Source organism: Melanerpes formicivorus, unplaced genomic scaffold (assembly GCF_026170545.1).
Source record: "Melanerpes formicivorus ecotype bairdi unplaced genomic scaffold, bMelFor1.0.p_v2 SCAF_35, whole genome shotgun sequence".
NCBI lineage: Eukaryota > Metazoa > Chordata > Aves > Piciformes > Picidae > Melanerpes > Melanerpes formicivorus.
Window position 1 is genome coordinate 6084984 of NW_027142387.1, and position 17709 is coordinate 6102692.

At 45.3% G+C, this 17709-nt stretch overlaps 1 protein-coding gene across 2 annotated transcripts in view; it reads right to left on the reverse strand.

The window, feature by feature from the left end:
• CDK6 (cyclin dependent kinase 6) overlaps nucleotides 1–17709 on the reverse strand; it is a 123118-nt gene that overhangs the window by 14836 nt on the left and 90573 nt on the right. The window lies entirely within an intron of this gene.

Sequence of the window (17709 nt, forward strand, 5' to 3'; positions counted from 1 at the left end):
CCTGCCTGGATGTGTTCCTGTGTGACCTGCCCTAGGTGGTCCGGCTCTGGCAGGGGGGGTTGGACTCAATGATCTCTGAAGGTCCCATCCAACCCCTAACATTCTGTGATGCTGTGATTCCACCATGGCCATGAAACCATCAAAATATCATTTACAAAACAGTTTTCACTATAAACACCACACTTCAACACCTTTTACAGCCAGACAAAACCAGAGTGATTGTCATGCAGTTCATTACAACATAATAAAATTACAGATGAATTATTATGGATTAAAAAAATATTAAACATTAAATTTCTGGTATGTTGTATATTGGAAATCTGTTCCTAGGTTGAAGGAGTCAAAGAAATGACAATGGATTTATGAAGGTCTGTAAGGAATGGGGTGTGAAATGATACAGAATTTACCTGGAAGGAGAAGATTACTTCTGCTGCATAAAGATATGTCCAGGGAAGAAACAAATTAGTAGGCTGAATGTCCAAAGGCTTTCAGAGAAAACAGTGACTGAAAATACTGTCAGAGAGTGGTGCACACCTTTTGTGGAGCCACAAAGATGCTGAGGGGCCTGAAGCATCTAACTCATGAGGAAAGGCTGAGAGCTGTTTAGCCTAGAGAAGAGCAGCCTGAAGGGGGGGTCTTCTCAGTGCTGATCAATAGCTAAAGGGTGGGTGTCAGGAGGATGGAGCCAGACTCTTCTCAGTTGTGTCCAGTGACAGGAAAATGAGCAATAGACACAAGATGGAACACAGGAGGTTCCATGTAAACACAAGGAAAAAATTCTTCCCTTTGAGGGTGGCAGAGCAGTGGAGCAGGCTGCTGTGGTAGTTTTAGGCTGTACCTTTAAAATTTTCCACAAATCTTGAATATAAAGTGGTAAAATGTAAATAAATCACCATTGGATATAGAAAGGAGAATAATGACAGTTCTAAACAAATACCATTGCAGGGATGTTTACCATAAGAATTGGTCTGGTAAATAATCTTTCTCTCTCTTGGCTTCTTGCTCTGAGAGATACTAACTTTGTGCTTCTGCTGTCTCTGCTGACCCTGGCTGCATTGTTTTAGCTAAGTCTAACAAAATAAGCCCCTGCTCTGTCACATGTCCCTTTCCATTCAGGGGGGGTAAGGGAAGGGGGCAGGGAGTGGGAAGCTATTAGCTCCCCTGGTTTTTGTCCACAGGGGTTTCTGTGCTGTCTATTAATTGCAGATACCTGTAAATATTGCAAATACTGTATATTTTGTACATATGCATTGCATTCCATTCCATTGTAGATTGTAGCTTTGCTTGTAAATACAGCTTCATTTGCTTCCAACTGGCCTGGTCTGGCAAATTCAATACTGGGGGGAATTTTCAACCCACCACAGCCGCCCAGAGAGGTTGTGGAGTCTCCTTCCTGGGAGGCGTTCAAACCCACCTGGACATGGTGCTGCTTGGTTTGCTCTGGCTGATCCTGCTCTAGCGGCAGGGGTCAGACTAGATGACCTTCAGAGATCCCTGGATCCTGTGACTCTGTGATACTCAGTTGTAATCTTTCCCCTCTCATTGCCCATACTCAGGACCTGGGTCTCCTTTTACTAACCATGAGTTCATCCTGAAAACCGGCACCTTACGCATTGACACTCAGACAAGAGGGATCCATGTCACTGTCTGTCTTGAGTTCACACCCAATACAGCAAGCAGCCCCAGAGCACTGTGACATCTCAGTCAGACTTACTCACCTCTGCACGACTCTGCCACTAAGACAAAGAGGAGAGCAAGGACTGGAGGACAGGCTGACCATTGTTAATGAGGTAAACATGCATTTTGGCTCCGTTGTGCTTGCTGCCACTCCGGTTATCTTCTACCCAACTGGAAACCATACAACATCAGACTGAAACCCTGTTACCTGTCATCCACAAAGAGGTCTTCACTGAAGAGCTTTATTCATTATTTATGAATAAATCATAAATAGCAACATGTGCTGCCTCCCATGTACATGTCATTTACTAACTGCAGCCTCTTTGACGAGACCACTTGAACTCAGAGGTTAAGCTTTAAGGTATCCAGCAATATTGCCTTCTACAAAAAACCCCACAGCTTAACTTCACTGAGATGGGAGCATTTGCTTCTGTGCAAGCTTTGAGCCTCCAAATGGTCAATAGCTACAATCCCAGGACCGTTTGTGGCAGCAGATACTCCATAGCAGAGAATCAGAGAATGATGGGGATTGAAAGGGAACCTTGGTGATCATCTAGTCCAACCCTGCTGTGAGAGCAGGTTTCCCTACATCAGGTTGCACAAGAACATGTCCAGGCAGGTTTGGAATCTCTCCAGAGAAGAAGACTCCACAATCTCTCTGGGCAGCCTAGGCCAGGGCCCAGCAGCCTCAAAGTAAAGAAATTTTTCCTTAAGTGAAACCTCCTGGTTCTAGTTTGTGCCTGTTGCCTCTTGTCCTGTAACTGGACACCACTGAGAAGAGCCCAGCCCCATCCTCTTTCCTCCCACCCTTTAGCTCTTGCTAGACAATGATCAGATCCCTTTTCAGGCTGCTCTTCGCCAGGCTAAACAGCCCCAGGCCTCTCAGCCTCTCCTTGTCAGAGATGCTCCACTCCCCTCTGTATCTTTCCGACTTCTGTTGTACTCCCTCCAGTAGTTCCCTGTCTCTCTTGAACTGGGGAGCCCAGAACTGAACACAGTACTCCAGGTGTAACCTTACCGGGGCAGACCTGCTGGCTACACAATAGAAGATCCTCCAAAATCAGGGAATATGTCAACCTTAGACATTTTCTTGACTGACTGCTCAGAATTACTAACAGACAGTTTCTTGAGTATTTCCTTGTGGCTCCAGCACATGAACACGAGGACAAAAATCCCCACAATCCAGGAACCCTCTCCATGCAAATGAGAAGTTGATCTAACGTTTCTAAAAGTCTGCTGAGCTTCATGTTCCGCTGAAGGCTTGGCACAGCCAGCCCTGCTCTCACATCACCTTAGGCAGTGTCATGCCAAAACAAGTCTAATTCTTGGGATTTTTAAGGCAGGTTTTTCCCATCCTTGCTGCTCTTTCAAATCCACTAAGGGCTGAAGCAAGAATTTAAATTCTTCTGAATCTGAAATTACCCACCACAAGGTGACCTTCCAGTGGACTTTGGTGTTTCACCATAATGAAGTGTTATTAATTCACCTCTCAGCCTCCAATCCATCCCACCACCCTGACTACAACAGGATGCCAACTCCAGCTCAGGCACCTCTAATGGAGTGAGATCTGCCTGATGAATTTTGGCTGGAGGTTCAATTGGAATGTTGGACAGATGACTGGGGAAGTAGATCTACTCAACCAGCAGCCACATGAAGAGCACATCTCACCTCTTGGCACTGTCTGCTCTTCACGAATCACTGCCCAGCACTGCAAGTCCAGAACACATAAAAACTTTCCCCTCCAGCTGATTGGTTTTTCAGTTCTGTTCTTAATGGTGGACCCCAGTTCCCTCAGCACCAATGAACTGGGAGCGTACCCAGCAGCAACAGAGATGTAAAATTTCATAGCATTATTAAAGCTGGAAATGAGCTCTAAGATCATCAAGTTCAATCATCAGCCCAACACCACCATGTCCACTAAAGCATGTCCTGAAGTGCCATGTCTACACATTTTTTAACACCTATGGGGACTCCACAACTTTCCTGAGGAGCCTGTTCCAGGCTTTGAGAACCCTTTCTGCCAAGAAGTTTCTTCTCATATCCAACCTATCTAGCCTGGTACAACTTGAAACCTTTTCTTCTTCTCCTACCACTTGTTACTAGGGGGAAAAGACCAAAACCCACCTAGCTCCAATCTCATTTTAGGGAGTTGTAGAGACTCAGGTGGTCTCTCCTCATCCTCCTCCTCTCCAGACTAAACCACCCCAGCTCCATCAGCTGTTCACAGTATCACAGTATCACAGTATAACTAAGGTTGGAAAGGACCTCGAGGATCATCAAGTCCAACCTATCACCACAGACCCCATGACTAGACCATGGCACCAAGTGCCACGTCCAATCTCCTCTTGAACGCCTCCAGGGACGGTGACTCCACCACCTCACTGGGCAGCCCATTCCAATGACGAATGACTCGCTCGGTGAAGAACTTCCTCCTCACCTTGAGTGTTCCTCACCAGCCTTGTTCTCCAGACCCTTCAACAGCTTCGCTGTCCTTTTCTGGACCTGCCTCAGCACTTCAATGTCTTTCTTATAGTGAATGTCCTGAAACAGAACCCAGGACTCAAGGTGCGGCCTCCTCAGTGCAGATTCCAGGGGCACAATCACTTCCAAGGGCACAACCCCCACCCTGTTCCTGCTGGCCCCACCATTGCTGATCCAGACCAGGATGCTGGTGGTTTTCTTGGCCACCTGGCCATACCCTGGCTCATCTTCACCTGCTGTCACCCAGCACCCCCAGGCCTTTCTATGCTGGGCAATTTTCAGCCACTCTGCCCCAAGCCTGGAGCATTCATGGAGTTGTTCACCTTTGTTCTTGGTACCTTTTACTTGACTCACTCACCCCCTCACCCCCTGAGGTTTATTTATGCAAGCCAAATCCAGAGATGTTAACTTGGGCATACTTCTCTCTGTGATGCTAATCTGTGTAAGACTGATTGAATGTCTGATTTTGGAGAATTCCTCCTTTTTCTCTCAGGAAAGGCTTGGAGCTAGGTTTGCCTCCTGTGGCAGAATAGATGAGTCTGTCCTCTGACTTCAAAGAACTCCTAAAGTCCTGTGTATCTTTATCTCAGGAAAGAGGCATATTCCAGTGGAGGAAAAGGCTACCTATAGGAACAGAGTTGCTTTTTGTGTGCTTCCTTGATCCTCTCAGTTCTCCCTGTCTTTGCTTGCTACAAAATCCATGTTTTGAGGGCTCTAACACCATTCCTGTTACAAAACACCTACCTGGGTAGGGTAGAAGATGGGATGGAAAGACTTACCATGCACCTAAGACAATTAATTTCCCTATTTATTTACACAAGAAGTCTCAGATATTGTTGTGTCCCTGTGATTCCCTATTTCTAATGGTTGTTGCTTCACTGACTTTTTTTTTTAAGGAGAGGGGGGAAGGAAAAGTTACAGGGAGTCTGCAGATACCTATCTTGTTTGACTGCTCTTCCCCCAGGATTAAGGGAGTGGAGCACCTGACATATGAGGAAAGGCTGAGGGAGCTGGGACTGTTTAGCCTGGAGAACACTTAGGGGAAATCTTCTTAATATATAGAAAAACCTGAAGGAAGGGCAAAAAGCAGATGGAGCCAGGCTCTTTCCACTGACACCCAGTGACAGAACAGGAGGCAGTGGACACCAACAGAAGGACAGAAAATTCCATCTGAACATAAGGAAACACTTTTTTACTGTGAGGGTGACTGAGCACCAGCACAGGTTCCCCAAAGAGGTTGTGGCATCTCCCACCTTGGAGACATTCAAAAGCCATCTTGATGCAGTACTAGGCAACCAATTCTAGGTGGCCCTGACTGAGGAGGGAGGTTGGACTGGATGGTCTCCAGAGGTGTCTTCCAACCTCAACCATTCTGTGATTCTGTGATAATACAGAAATAAACCCACAGATCACATGAGGCTGCAACACAGAACACCACAAATACTGAAACAGTTACTATCTGCTTGGAGTTTAGAAGAACTTGCATCACCAGTCTTCTGGGGAAAGGCTCTCGTGCTTACATGCAGCTGAACAAATCCAATTTCACCATTCAACAACTTCAGGCTCTTTTCTCTTGTCCCAAGGAGCAATCAGCTCATATTGTTGTTTCATGCTGAGTTTTACCTTCACTGAATACCCTGAGCTGGATATTGGTGTCTGAGAGTCTGCCTTCTTTATTTTATAGCCACTGTGTGTCATGTCTATGCTACTCAGTAAAAACTGAGACATAAACATTTCCTAAGCAAGTCCCCATGAAAATTCCTCTGCTGCAACTCCACCAACATGCCAGAACAATTCTAAAAGCATTGTATACAATGACAGCCAAGAGATAAATGAGCTTCAACTGGAAACTACCCACACTACTTCTAGCCTTTACTTTCAGCCTTTGGTCTCCACAGCAAAAAGGGTCTGTAACTTTTCATTACAAAAGTTAGAATTGTCATCAAGTTTGGAATTTGTCAGGGACATGGACAGTGCCATCGAGTGCACCCTCAGCAAGTTTGCTGTGTGGTGTGCTGGACTCACCTGAGGGCAGGGACAACCAGAAGGTTCTAGACAGGCTTGAGAAATGGGTCAGTGACAGCTGCATGAGGCTCAACAAGTCAAAGTGCAAGGTCCTGCATCTGGGTTGAGCCAATCCCAGGCACAAATGCAGCTGGGTGCAGAGCAGGTTGAGAGCAGCTCTGAAGAGACTTGGAGGTGTTGGTTGCTGAGTAGCTCCCCATGCTGAGCAGCTCCCCATGCTGAGCAATGCCCTCATGCAGCCCAGGAGGCAGCTGTGTGCTGGGCTGCATCCAGAGGAATGTGGCCAGCAGGGCAAGAAAGGAGATTCTGTCCCTTGACTCTGCCCTGTTGAGGCCCCACCTCCAAAATTGCCTCCAGTTGTGGGTCCCCAGCATAAGGACACAGAGCTGTTGGAGTGAGTCCAGAGGAGGCCACAAAGATGATCCAAGGGCTGGAGCACCTCTGCTGTGAGGACAGGCTGAGAGAGCTGGGGTTGTTCAGCCTGAAGAAGCGAAGACTCCAGGGAAACCTTAGAGCTGCCCTCCAGTACCTGAAGGGATCCTACAGGAAGGCTGCAGAGGGACTTTTCCTGAGGGTGTCTAGAGACAGGGCAAGGGGGAATGGTTTGAAGCTGAGGGAGAGCAGGGTTAGACTGGATCCAAGGAAGAAGTTCTTTAGTAGGAGAGTGGTGAGACTTTGGAAAAGGCTGTGCAGGGAGGCTGTGGCTACCTTCTCCCTGGGGGTGTTCAAGGCCAGGCTGGTTGAGGCCTTGAGCAGCTTAGTCTAGTTGAGAGGTTTCTCTGTGCATAGTGGAGAGGTTGGAGTAGATGAGCTCTGAGGTCCCTTCGAACCTGAGCCACTCTATGATTCTGATATTGATGTGGTCTGCCCTGCAGTGCAGACATGCACTGAGGTGCAGGACAAGATTTCTGCAGGTTCCTTGGTAGTGGCTGACATTTTGAACCAACTGTTGACATTCTGACTGGAAACTTTCATTTTGTGATACTGAGTTATTAAACTATGAGTAAAATGGATACATGGAATGAAGGTCATGTGAAGAAAAACAATATTGAAGAGGGATAAAAAAGTCTAAAACCTATCTATCCAGACAAATTCTATTGCAAAGCTATGGTGACAGTTCTAGAGCTGACAAAGCAAGTGTCTCCAAAGCTAGACAAGACTTGTATCTTCCCAGATATGTAAGAAACAACTTCCAGAATATCCATTTGGCTTCTTTCTGTTAGACCATTTGCTCAGCGTGGAGACAAAAGCAGTTGGGAATCCCATCTTCTTCCTTGTTCTCCCAGAAAAACAATAAGGATAATTTCCTGATTCAATAATCAATAATTTTGGGGGTTGGAGTAGCTGACCTTTGGAGGTCCCTTCCAACCCAGACCATTCTATGATTCTACGACTTCAATATATGCAATATCATCAGTGGAAAGCCCACACGTAGTTAGGGAATTCATACAAGAACTCCCTCAACTGAAAACAGCAGCGTGGGTGGAAAAGGTACAGCTTGCTTTCTGGCCTTAGAGAGTCTGGTTGAAGAGATGGCAAGGGGAACTGCTGGGAAGAAGAGCAGTGATTCAGAACTAGCAGCTGCTGCTTTGAAGGTGTCAGACAAGATGGGGGAGGTGTCAAAAGTCCACGGCAATTTGACATAGTATGGACAAAAATGTGAAGTGTAAAGTCCTGCATCTGGGGAAGAACAACCCTGTGGATCAGTATAGGTTGGAGGCTAATCTGTTGGGAGACAAGTTCTGGGGAAAAGGACCTGGGATTCCTGGTGGACAGCAGAATGACCATGAGCCAGCAATGTGCCCTCATGGCCAAGAAGGCCAATGGCATCTGGGGGTGCATCAAGAAGAGTGTGGACGTCAGGTCAAGGCACGTTCTCCTCCTCCTCCACTCTGCCCTGGTGAGGCCACATCTGGAGTATTGTGTCCAGTTCTGGGCTCACCAGATCAAGAAGGGCAGGGACTTGCTGGAGAGGGTACAGCAAAAGGCTACAAAGATGCTGAGGGGAGTGGAACATCTCTCTTATGAAGAAAGGCTGAGGGATTTGGGGCTTTTTAGCCTGCAGAAGAGAAGAGTGAGGGGGGATCTCATCAAAGCTGAGCAATACTTAAAGGGTGGGTGTCAGGAGGATGGCACCAGTCTTTTTTTCAGTGCTGCCCAGTGATAGGACAAAGGGTAAGGGGCACAAACTTGAACCTAAGTTCCATCGAAAGATCAGGAGGAATTTCTTTACTTTGAGGGTGACAGAGCACTGTAACAGGCTGCCTAGAGAGGTGGTGAGGTCTCCATCTCTGGAGTAATTCAAAAGCCACCTGGACATGTTCCTGTGTGACCCTTCTCTAAGTAACCTTGCCCTGGTAGGGGGGTTGGACTGAATGATCTCCGGAGTTCCCTTCCAACCCCACACCATTCTATGACTCTGTGAAAAAACACAGCATCAGCTGATGGAAGTGATAAAAAGATTTTAGAAGGTGGTAAGGTTGTAGTATGTTAGAGTAGGAGTTTGTATGTCTCTGTGTATAAGAGCAACAAGGTGGCTGTGAAGGAACTAAAAAGGCCAAGCAACATTAGCCAAGGAATCCTGTCTCATGCCATTGGAAAACTGCCAAGCTCCATAGTCTGTGACTCAGAGATATTTTTAAATGATGGGGTTGGCGTCTTTTGGTTTATGTTACAAAATGTGAAGAGCTGGCAAACAATTTTGTCAGATTCTTTGTTAGGAAGAAAATATTTTCATCTTTGGAATCAAAACCAAACAACACCTTACACCAGCATTATGAGGTGACTTAGAAATAGCACGACCTGGACTGTCCTATGGAAACCTTGATTCAGAGGGATTATTTCTGAGCTGACTCCTCACTCTTGTTCTCATCACAGTTTCTTTTTTGATGGATCTTCTGGACAAGTCTGTCCTACAAGCATGGAAAGAGAATCTAAGGCATGATAAAAGAAAAAAAAATACTTATCACTGTTTAGGGATGGAGATCATTTGCCCTTCTGATGGGTAAAATCAATATAGTGCAGTAAGAACACTTTAGCTTGAAAACAGGCCACAAATTCAACATTGCAGGCTCTGGACAGTTACCCACTTCCAGTCACAAGGGACTTGCCTCAGCTGTTGTGCAATTCCAAGTTCTCATTTGAAACCTAACAGTTCTTGTACTTCTCCCTCTCCTTTCCCTTTAATAATATCTTTGTGTGGGTGGCTGCCAGGCACAGCATAGGAAGGAGTTACTTCATGTAGAGCTTGATCACAACTGGCTCAAAACTTGTAAGAAACTTCTCCTACATAAAGGAAAAAACCAACTTCAACACAGATAAACGTTATGGGCGAGGAAATGCTGACAGAAAGCAGAGCAGCCATCTTGAGTTTCTCCTTTTGGTCTTTAACAGCCCAACTTGTGGACTCAAAATCTATCAATCCTCAAGCAGAACAGTACTACAGTCATCAATAACCTTGTAAGATCACTTGGGCCACGCCAGCAGTAAACTATTATTAGAATCCACTTGATGGCCACTGGTGGTCCTTTTCCAACCCCTACCATTCTGTGAATCGGATTGAATGCATCAAAAGAACTGCAAGAATTATTATTTTCTCTGGATTTTTCATGTCCCTGGGTCAACAGAAGCAGATAAAGGAAAACAGGCAGCTTCTGGAAAACTATTGCAAACTTGCAGTCCTGGAGTGCGCTGAATTTGCTCCCTATTGCTATCTAAAATGAAGCAAACAAACTCTAAAATTCAAAATAATATCCTGACACTCCCTTCTCCCCCCACAAAAAGCAGATGTAGTCTGTTTCCTAAGAAACATATAGAATTGCTGCCTGCAATGAGAAAGGAAGGTGCTTTCTGACCTCCTTGTAGATACCAGTCAACAAGGTTTAGGTTGGATACGAGAAGAAACTTCTTGACTGACAGGGTTCTCAAAGCCTGGCACAGGCTGCCCAGGGAGGTGGCTGAATCGCTATCCCTGGAGGTGTTTCAAAGAGGCAAAGATGTAGTACTGAGTGACATAGTTTAGTCCCAGGCTTAGTAGAGTTAGAGAATGGTTGGACTTTCTTTCTTGCAAGAGTGGCCAGCACGGGAACAGGCTGCCTAGGGAGGTGGTGGAGTCACCGTCATAGGAGATGTAGAAGAAACATGTGGACGTGGCACTTTGGGACATGGTTGAAGGTTGAACTCGATGATCTTAGAGGTCTTTTCCAGCCAAAACAATTATCTGATTCTATGTTCCCTTTGCATGCAGAGGTGAAAGGGAAATGTGACTAAAAGGGAAACCAGAGGCACTGTGTACAGCTTTGCAACCAGAGCAGGCTCAGCCTACTGTGTAGATTGAGTTGTTGATTAAAATTACAGCAAAAAAAGTAAGAGAAAGAGCATGAGAGAAAATATGAACATCTGCAAGGCTTCTTTAGCAACTGGGCAAGGGAAGGATTTTTTTTTCTAGATGCTTAACATTTGCTTGACAGCTTTCATGTCAGCGTCGTGTTTCAAGGTCCCAGGTGGCCTTGGAGCAGAATGAGGGGCCTTGTCCCCCACCACTGACATAAAAAGCAGCTTTATCACAGACATCAGTGACCCCAGGATCAGGCCATGTGAGATCTGGTTTCACCACCTCTTGTCAGAAAAAGAAAGGTGCTTCACCTGAAGGACAGACCTATATATAAACTCCTGAGAGTAAGGTAAGTGCAGGTGTCACCTTTGACCAGAATGTGCTCTAACATGGGTAGATCTCATCTGTTCCTGCTTCGGCATTCATCATTCAGCACTACTTTTTCAAATGGAAGAGCCTTCATGTGTTGGATATCCTTCACTTACTGCCTCAGCACGCACGTCACAGTTCTCTTATCTGTGGACATTTGCTTCTCCAGAAGATTTGTAGGTTTGTTTCACCAGAGCTTTAAGGGCCATTCTCACAGCTCAGGGAGAAGGACATAAAATTGGTATTTTGAAAACTGTCCCAACATTTGAAGCAAATTCTGGAAATGTCCACATAACTGACCTTGGAGAAAGGGGAAGGAAGAAAAATGTGTATCTCTGCTCAGTGCAGAAGAAGGAGCATCGCTCTTGTTCAGATTGACAGTTCTACCAGCAATGTGAGTTAACCATTTGTGTGTCAAACAATCCCTGCCCCCATCACTGCACAGGGCTAAATGATATCTGTCTTCTCAGCCAGATGGTTGAAGTTTAATGATGGAACTGAACTGCTTCTGTGTTTTTACAGCACCTGGTGTGACAAATCCAATGTGGTGGCACAGTTCTCTGTATTCTATTCCCCTCATGGCTCCATCTCATATCTGCTTTCACAGAATCACAGAATTGCTCTAGCTGGAAAAGACCTTTAAGATCATCGAGTCATTGGAAATTAGGAACAAGTTCATTACTATGAGGGTGGTGGAACACTGCAACAGGTTGCCCAGGGAGGTGGTGGAGGCCCCATCCCCAGAGATATTCAAAGTCAGGCTGGATGTGGCTCTGAGCAGCCTGATCTAGTTAGGGATGTCCCTGCTTACTGCAGAAGAGTTGGAGTAGATGACCTGTGGAGGTCCCTTACAACCCAAACCATTCTGTGATTCAGTAATTCCAACTATAAACTAAAATTGTACTCTAAACCTTCCATGCTTCTTTGCTCTTGTTCAGCTCAGTTTGAGGGTAAGCATCATGTCTAACACTGGCCCTTCTCAGGATTTATCAACATCTTATCAACATCTGTAAGTATCTGAGGAGTGGGTGTCACAATGATTGTGCCAGGCTCTTTTCAATGGTGCCAGCTGATAGGACAAGGAACAGTGGGTAAAACATTACAAGCTAAGAGAGGGACTCCTCAAGTTTCCTCTCCAACTGGGCTTCAGCTGCTCCTGTGTGGTACTGAGCAGATGTTTTGATCTCTGCTCACTTCTGTTGCCGCATATTAGGTGTTAGTGGCACCTGTTGTGCTAAGCCTCTCTAATTTTCAGATAACCCTGAAGCATCAGAAGAACTGCCACCTTCCCCCCACAACTAAATGTCTCATCACCTTCAGCTGTAACAAAACACTCTTGGGTCAGAAAAAAAGATCTCAGCAAGGGGATTACAATCCTCCAGACAAGAAAGGCAGGGAAACCATCTCAGTACTAACCAGAAATCTGTTACATGAGCAGCAGTGAAATTTCAACGTCAACCTTGTGCACCAGCTGCTGAGTCAGGGTGTCAAAAGACATGAAAGAGGATTAGAAGGATGGTGTGAAGGAAATAATTTGTAGCAGCTGCGCTGGCTTACAGTGAATTAATAAACACCTGCAGAAGAACTTGAGATAAGCACTGAAGGTCACAAGTATGTCTAGCAAGCATGCAAGGAAAAGGGATACAACTTTCAAAGGCCAGTTACTGCACTTTTCCCTGAGCAATGCTTTGTCCTATCCAATTCCCTCTGGTACTCAGGCTGGAGAAGCTTCAAGATTTCCGCTCACTGGCCCAGGACAGTGCACAGTAACCTGAGTTCATCTATGGAGAGCTCTCTGGTTTCTTATCCTGTTCAGCTATTAGTGATTTCCCAGGAAATCTTTCATCTGATTCCTGATCAAAAGAAGGAGTAAGTGAACTTCTTCTATTAAAGAGACAAAACAAAGCAGAACTTCCAGGTGATGCCACTGCCCAGATGCCACCTGCTCCATGCAGCTGCAGTATTAACACATTTAATGTTGTAGATTTGTGTGTTCAAAGCTTCCCAAATCAATTTTGTGACAACTTTTATGCTGTTATTTCTTCCTTGCCATTACTGAGCCATAGCCCTGCTCCTGTGTTATCTGTGGCACAACTCTATGAAGATACTGAAGGGAATGGAACATCTCTCTTATGAAGAAAGGCTGAGGGGTTTGGGGCTTTTTAGCATGTAGAATAGAATAGAATAGAATAGAATAGAATAGAATAGAATAGAATAGAATAGAATAGAATAGACCAGACCAGGTTGGAAGAGACCTTCAAGAAGAGAAGACTGAGGGGGGATCTCATCAATGCTGAGCAATACTTAAAGGGTAGGTGTCAGGACGATGGGACCAGGCTCTTTTCAGGACAAGGGGTAAGGAGCACAAACTTGAACGTAACAAGTTCCATCTAAACATGAGGAGGAATTTCTTTACTTTGAGGGTGACAGAGCACTGTGACAGGCTGCCTAGAGAGGTGGTGGAGTCTCCCTCTCTGGAGTCACACAAAACCTGCCTGGACATGTTAGCTTTTGACATTATTTTAATGGGCAGAGCATACAACTCTGTCTTTATGGAATGAATGTTTCCTCTGTCTTGGAAGTACTGAGCAGCTGTAGCTCCCTGAGCCACCCCAGACCTTGAACTTCTCAGTCCAACACTACCAGGTTGTTCACCACCTTCATGACCACTTCAAGGAGTTCCCCAAGATCCAGATGGAGCTGGCTTTTCGTTTCTGGAAAAAAACATCTGCTCTGCTCAGAATTAACCCCCCCAAATCTTCTTCTGGACTAAGTGAATAACTGAGTAAAAGCTTCCCTCCCTGGAAAGCCCTTTTCTGCCTCGCTTTTCATACAGTTGTGGCTGGAATCTTTGCCAAAAATGGAGTTTCCCAAAAAGTCTGGGCCCTCTTCAAACTCTGCTCTCACTTTCTGGCTAAGTGCCCTCACCATCAGACTCTTAAAAGATCTAGAAGATGAGGAACACCTACATCTCCTTTTGCAATTACTTTCCAGAAAAGGAAAACTGATTCTAAGGCAGGAGAGATGCAAGCAAGCCTGCTTCTGTGCCTCACTGGGTAGGACACTATCCAGCTAAGATACAGCTCTGATTTCATACACTCCTCCATTGTTAATGGCTGATGAGATGTGGTCCTAACTGGGCATCTTCATTCTTACAGCAGCAGAGTTTGATTATCAGGGCCAAAAAGGCTTTAACATAACAGCTACAGACAGGAAAAATCCCTTGCTGTGTGTAGTTCTGTCAGTGATGAAAGGTCACAGTCTAATTATTTGGACATAAAGAGCACTTGAAAGATTATTCTCTTGTACAGAGCAGTGTCTGTGCTGTGCTGACGTAGGAATAAAACCTGTTTCATGAATATAATCTAATAACAAGTAATCTAATAATTCACTACAGGTCAAGTTCTGGATGATGTAGCTGATGGAGTCAGCTTCAGGTAACAGATTCCAACTCAGTCAAAATCAATAGTAACTGAATCTTCATGCCAATTTACTTCATCTCAGCAGAATGAATGAAAATGAAGTGATCCCTTGGATGAAATTCTTATTTGACAAATGTCTGCATTCCAAAAGCACTTATTGCTGACAAACCTGGATATGCTAGGAGAGAAGCTATGAATATGGAGAATATTTAAGTAAATATCTACACCGAGACTGACACATTGTGGTCTTTCTGCTAGCCACAAAGCTTTTTACTATGACCTCAAATCAGGCTGATCCAGATTGACACAGAGTGTCACAACTCAAAGGAATGTAGAATTTTTTAAGGCTAATGTGTTCTTTCACATAAAAATAATGAAAAGCTTCTTTACTTGGAGCACTGGAACAGGCTGCCCAGAGAGGTTGTGGAGTCTCCTTCTCCCAAGCCTCACCATTCTGTGAGTCTGTGAATCTGTGATTTCAGACTAATGCTGTGCCACCTGCACATGAAGAAGCCACACAGGTTTTTCAGAAGGGGAGCTCTCCTGCTGGACTTGAGCTCTGTGTGGCTGCCAGCTGTCATCTCAGAGCCACCCAGCCCCAATCTCTTGGCCACTGCCTTGCCTGACCCCACACCTGAACTCAACTCAGCTTAAACTTGGTCAACTAACAGCATTTCTGCTGGTTGTCTTAGCCCTGCCTCAAGGTTCCCTTCTGGTTTTTGTGTCGTGGGTAGTGACAGTTTTTGGTTTCTATGGTTTATCAACCGTTTCCTTTACCAACAGATCTATTCCTCTGACTGAAAGCCTGGCACAGCTGGAAACTAGAAGGAAAACCACAAATGAATGGCCTGGCACTCACTCACCACTCATCTCCAACCACAGACCCATACAGTTAGTGTATCTAACGGCTATCAATCAGCCCAACTGTAGACACTTAGAGAGATATCAGCTAGAAAAGGCTTGAGGGAAAATGTGAGCTAAAACCCCAAAAGGTATGTTACTCTTAATAGGGTCTTGGAAACTCACATCTATTTTGTGCTTGAGAATTAGTGGTATTGTTCTGACTGCTTGCCCTTCTCTCCATTAATGTGCATTTGTCCTCTGCCCAAAGCCAATGGGAGTTCTGCCTGAGAGGTCAGATTAAACAGAAAACAATTCCTGCTTATCCAAACCCAGGAATAATGTGAACAAGTGCAGCCTTCTACCTTCCTTTGTTAGTTATGTTGGAAGCAAAATGTCACTGTTGTTCCATCAGATCACTGAGGTCATTAAGCTACATTGTGGCTTGGGTCCATTCAACTTTAAAAAGGCTAGACAAATCTTTGCAATAGGCTGGCCACTTATCTGGGGAGGAAGAAAAAAATCCCATTTTATTAGGTCTGGTATGGAAAACCCATCAGCCTCCCACACACCCATATGCACATGAATGGCAGAAGAATAAAGGAGGAAAAGTGCAAAGTTTGAACGCTGACAAGATCTTTCCAAGGAAGGAGCCTTCTCCCAATACAGCTGGGCCTGGACTGTGGTGAACTTTTATGGCACTTGCAACTTAAATCATTCTCCTAACAAAACAAGCTAATTCCCAAAAATGGCAAAAACAAACCCCAGCCAGAACTGTACAGTACCTGGGTTCAAAGGTTGCAAATCAAGCTGTGTAGCTTTTACAGTTCTAAGCTGCAACCTCCACCTCTGCTCGTGAAAACAAAGACAAAACAGAAGAAGGGGAGGGGAAAAAACAAACCCAAACTGTTGTTGTGTTAAATTTCCTGCTACCAAATTCTAACGGCAAGCAAGCAGACCAGTGAATGATTACACTTTGGAGCTCTCGGTCCACCAGATATGCTGGTTTAAGGTTCACTGGAAAACAGCAGATAATATGATTGCAAAGCCTGCGCTCAAAATCGCTGCGTGATAAAGGGGACAGTTTGCATTTAAGGTGTTTGCCAGCCTAGATGGGAAACCCAAATTATAAGCAGTGCTCATGCCAGCACTTGCTCGGTTGCGTCTTGCCTAGATGTCTCTGCTATCTTGGTTTTATTCTTCCTTCTCTCCCAGCACCCAGTTGTACATCCTTCTGGAACAAACTGAGGTTCAGAATCAGAGACTTGTGGAATTGTTTAGGCTGGAAAAGACCTTTAAGGTCATTGAGTCCAACCATTGCCTAACTCTACCAAGGCTGGGGCTAAACCATGGCACTCGGCATCACGTCTCTGCCTCTTTCAAACACCTCCAGGGATGGGGATTCAACCACCTCCCTGAGCAACCTGTGCCAGGCTCTGAGAAACCTTTCAGTCACGAAGTTTCTTCTCATGTCCAGCCTAAACCTCCCCTGGTGCACCTTGAGGCCATTTCTGCTTGTTCTATCAGCTGATACTAGGAAGAACAGATCAGCCCCCACCTGGCTACAACCTCCTTTCAGGAAGTTGTAGAGAGCAATGAGCTCTCCCCTCAATCTCCTTTTCTCCAGGCTAAATGACCACAGTTCCCTCAGCTGCTCTTCACCAGACCTGTTCTCTGCTCCAAGCCTGGAGCATTGCAAGGGTGGTAGGGAAAGAAGGCAACAAGTACCCAGCAAGACAGTAAAAAGAAAAGGTTGCCTCCATATCAAACCTCCATTGACTTCTAAACTTTAGCTGCATTCTCATACCCTCACTCTATCAACTCCAGCAGAAATGCAGATTGGTGATTGCCCAAAGGCACTACCATTTTCCAACAGAAACAGCTGTTTGATGTTCAATTTTTTGGAATTCCTCCATGGAGTTTGCAAAATTTGACAGTTGATTGCTATTAAGGTCACAGTAAGATGGGTTTTCTTTTGCAACCCACCACGAGAATCAGAAAGACACCGTCTATATATCACAGAGAGAGAATTGCAACATTAACCCAACACAACAGCCCATGGAGACAGAGTTCAGTGCTGTTCAGTGTAGCCTTGTGGCAATAAGCCTTGAGATCAGGCTTCCAAATCATGTCTGTAAAGTGGAGTATGTGGAAGGCACATTGTTTGTTTCCAGTGAGGCACATAGGACATACAGACTTGGCAGATTCCTGACTTCTGCAGCTTTTGACAAGCTCCCAAATTGAGGACTGAGAATGTCAGACTGACCCTGCCTTTGGCAAGAATAAGAGAAGTCCTCATTTTATCAAACTCTGCTTCAAGTCAGATCTAATTTCCATTTTCTACATCCCTCTCTGGAGCCCTCAACACAGGAGGGAGATGGACCTGATGGACCTAATCCATTGGGTCCAAAGGAAGTCCACAAAAATGATCAGGGGGCTGGAGAACCTCTGCTAGGAGGACAGGCTGAGGGAGCTGGGGTTGTTCAGCCTGCAAAAGAGAAGGCTCCAGGGAGACCTAACAGAGGCCTGACAGAACTTGAAGGGGGCTAAAAGGCGGCTGCA